Raw genomic sequence first — 4,595 nt, 5'->3', positions numbered from 1 at the left:
CAATCTTTGATGACGTTAGGGTAAGGGGTAAGATTTGCGGAGACTTCCTCGGAAATTTTTCAAAATTAAAGTTTCGAAAACAACTTTAGACAATCTTTGATGATGTTATAGGGATCAGGTTTTAGGGTTCTAGGGTTTCACCTAACTCTGGGAACTCTTTCAGAATACAGTGCTAAAACCGGAAATATTAAAACTTTTAATTTTCACCCTTACCTTACATTTTAACATGTTTGAATTCAAATGCTTACAGCCCCAGAAGTATATTTTATTGATTTGGACGGAGGTGTTTTTATTTATTTATTATTTTATTTTATTTTTGACTTTTGTGTGATAACTATGGTCATTTATCTACTATGTTTCATTTTAAATATCGTGTCTCATTAATCTCCTGCAGAGTTCTTGTTTTAACCTTCGTTTTTTCCCTTCAACCATTTAACAACTTCTAGTGCGACTTTTCATATCAATCGTTTAAATCTCACTTCTCTCTCTCTCTCTCTCTACTTTGATTTATCTGTTTGAACCATATTTTAACGGCATATACATTTTTCAGCATTCAGCTTTGAGATTTTCATGGTAAGAAAAAAATGAAAGTAAGAAAAACAGAAACAGAAAAACATCAGCACCCCAGACGCTATCTTGTTTATTTATAAATTTATACATTTTTTAGTCTAAAGCGTGCCATGAGTTTCCAAATTGCACTGAATACTGTAAGAGCATTTTTTTCGCGAGGCTTTAATTTTTGCAACCCCGTCATAATAAAAGTTTTTAAACCTTGTAAAAAATCTTTTTACGTCGGATTTTTCAATTTTCGCTTCTGTTTGCAAAAAAATACCGCGAAATTTTGTTTTCCGATGGGAAGTCACTGTAATCTTCCAAAAATTTCATAATTCGGGACATTTTGCCTGATGATTCTGAAAATTTGGAGACATAATCTTTACTAATAATAAAGCTGAAAGTCTCTCTGTCTGGATATCCGGAGGATGTCTGGATGTCTGGATCTCTGTGACGCGCAAAGCGCCTAGACCATTCGGCCGATTTTCATGAAATTTGGCATAAAGTTAGTTTGTAGCATGGAGGTGTGCACCTCAAAGCGATTTTTCGAAAATTCGATGTGGTCTTTTTCTATTCCAATTTTAAGAACAAAAATATCATAAGATAGACGAGTAAATTTCGAAATTATCATAACGTGGAACCGTAACATGGACACAAGCCAATTGGCGAGATACTAAATTATAACGTGGAACCGTAACATGGGTGCAAGCCAAGTGGCGAGAAAATTCACCATACATTATTTGTAAATATACAGGCGAACCAAAAGACCTTTTAATTTTTCTATTACAGGCAAAGCCGTGCGGGTACCACTAGTTGAAATAATAAAATGCCTAAATGTAATTATTTACTAAAGATGTAAGCACATGTGTGAATATCCATAATTTATCATTCTGCAAAGTTTAGAGCTCCGTTCGGCAGAAAAGTCCTCTCCTCTTAAAAATTTAAGTTCGAGGCGCCCCTGCTGGTGTTGATCCTACTTATGACAAAATAATTTTAAAATCTCTGTAATTAGTATAAAAGAACTAACACCTTTTACTTCAAACTTGTGCAGACTACGGTTATAGAATAGATAAAGGGATATCGCGATGCGCCCTCTTCATTTGTAGATGGTGCCAGTATTTTTTCCAGAGAAATTAGTTTTTTTTTTTTTCAGCAGCTCAGTTGCAAATATTTTTCATATTTTGATTTGGCAATTTTGCGCCCCTCAAAAATCTTTACTCCGTGCCGGGGCACGGACTGACGGAGTATTAGTCCGGCCCTGGGCTCAAGAGCCTCCCACCCCCTTTCCCCGACTACCAATCATTTCTGAAGTGCTTCAAATTGAGAGTTAATTACAATACAATATGAATAGCAACCCCTTCCGCAAGTTTTCCGGATTGCTTCACATGCCATGAATGTAAGGGAAAAAAACGGAAACGAACAAGTTCAAAGGGTGCAAGAATGCACTAGCCAAGGGCACTCACTTTGGCTCCCCTCCCCCAGGGTTGGACTGGGTCCTCAAAAAGGCGCATATCCCAATTTTTCTGAAGGCGCATGCCAAGGGGGGGGGGGGGGGATCGTAGAAAGTATATAGACGATCATTTTAGGGGAGCGATTAGTGGCGGATCCAGACGATCGTGGTCGAGAGGGGCGATTTAGTAATTAATTACGGGGGGAGAGAGGACTAATAAAAATAAAATTTTTAAAAAATTTGTAAGAACTGAATCATGTTTTTTTTTTTTTTTTCGAATGATGTGCTTTGTTTAAAGAGTTTGAATGAAAGTAATAAGTATTTCGAGTATCACACACACACAAGAATAAAAAATTGAAACAAAAAAAAAAAAGAGTTTCTACTAATATTCTGGATCTATTATCAAAATTAAACCCTTTAACTTGTGATTCGTTTGAAAACTCGTGAAGTTTTTCAGTTGTTATTCAGGTCTTCAATTGTACGTTTTTCCTTATAAAAGAAAGGTTGCAGCACCAAAATGGCATCTCTTTTTACCAGTTTACGTACCGAACATAATGAAATACTAAAATTGTATTTCTAAATAAAATCCCAACAAAACACAAATGTGAAAAAGAAGCCAAGTTCAGTTGAAATGAGGTGCGGGAAAGACGGTGTCACCGACAAAAAAAGTTCAGATCTAAATAGTTACCAAGTTCCATACCAGTTCCTGATAGAAGTTGGATTTTCCCACGTTCTTTAATTCATTCAGAAAACAATATTTTACTTGTTTTGATAATGGATTTTAAACTTGCGGCAAGTTTTAGTCATCACTATTTTTTTATTTTTTTTATTTTTTTCAAACTTGCCAAGTTTTAAATTCAATATCAAAGAAGGTAAAATATTGTTTTCTAAATGAATTAAAGAACGTGGGAAAATCCAACTTCTATGAGGAACTGCTATGGAACTTGGTAACTGTTTAGATCTGAACTTTTTTTGTCGGTGACACCCAGGGGCGTAGCTAAGGGGGGGGGGGTTTGGGGACAAACCCCCCCCCCCGAAAAGTTAGTCTCAAAAAAAAGAAAAAGAAGAGAGAAGAGAAAGAAAAAAAAAGAAGAAAAGGAAAAAATTCCAAGCGATTATATATATATATATATATATATATATATATATATATATATATATATATATATATATATATATATATAAAATATATATTGATATATATATATATATATATATATATATATATATATATATATATATATAAAAGAAGTAAACCCCCCCCCCCCCCGAAAGTCGGGTCTAGCTACGCCACTGGTGACACCGTCTTTCCCGCACCTCATTTCAACTGAACTTGGCTTCTTTTTCACATTTGTGTTTTGTTGGGATACCATTACTTTTTGAAAAGCTAAATCAAAGGACATGTTCTAATTTAGACAGTTATAAATGCAAAAGCGTATATTACAAATATATGATTTCCTTTTTTTCCCCTGCTGTTATGGTGCACTGGTTTGCGGTTTCTTTTTATTAGAAGTTATGAAGATATTTCGGTAACTGAGGACTAGGCGCGATCACCAATTTTGGGCAATAATCATCTGTTTTCCCATTTATCAGCAAGGCCAACGTACATTAGCTCTTGGTCTTTGGCTTCCTCAAATTTGTCGGCAATTAGGAAAACTGCTAAGACTCATCTCAAAATCTGTCTGGGGTTTATTTATTGTTCGGGGTGATTATCATAACGTAGATCGTAAAATATGCAGAATTTGCGAAAATATTCCTTAATTGTTGAAATTTTTGCTGCTATTTTTGCTCCTCCTGTAAAATTTTGCATTTAATTGAGATCTAAAGTTTTTATAAAATTTTAAAGCTGGTTATTTTTGATTTTAAAGGCTTAGCTCTAGATTTGCAATTTTAATTATTTGATGGATCGTTTTTCATTTTAGCGGAACTTAAAGTATTGTTTCAAGCGCCATTTTGGTTAGAAATTTAATTGTTAATTTCAAACTTCAACAAACTTGTTTCGGCAACGTTTGACGAGCTCATTTGTTTTGATTTATTTGGCGAAATATTTTGCAATCGCGCGGTGAAGTGATTACGCCGTGATGCTCATAAAAAAATAGCGTAGTTTTTTGCTATTTTAATGTAGTTCTTTGACTTTTTAGATTTTTCCCTTTACATATCCGTGAAAATCTATCTTTATGACAAATTTCAAGTATGTGAGACACTTGGAAGTTCGTAAACATTTTGATGAGTGAGTGAGTGAATCAGTGTCAGACAAAAGACACTTTTCAGATAGTAATAATTCCATAACTATAACAGGTACATTCATGAATTTTAGGATTATAGGTCTGCTAGGCAGCTCTATTAGACATACAAAATTTCAAGCACGTAGACTTAATAGTTTTTGAGAAATGATGGAGTCAAAAGTAGCTTGAAATGATTCGTGTAAGATACACACTGACAGATGTGTTGCCTGATTTCCGAACTTGGCTGACACACTGCCGTGTGTCTAAATTTGAAGATAGTTTTGGATTTGTTTGTTGATTGAGTTTTGTTTAATATTCGCACAAAGGAAGGAGTGTTTGCAGGCTTTCTCCCGAAAATTTTTCTTCAA

The sequence above is a fragment of the Uloborus diversus genome, chromosome 7, assembly GCF_026930045.1.
Source record: "Uloborus diversus isolate 005 chromosome 7, Udiv.v.3.1, whole genome shotgun sequence".
NCBI classification, from domain to species: domain Eukaryota; kingdom Metazoa; phylum Arthropoda; class Arachnida; order Araneae; family Uloboridae; genus Uloborus; species Uloborus diversus.
This window is presented reverse-complemented; position numbering follows the sequence as displayed.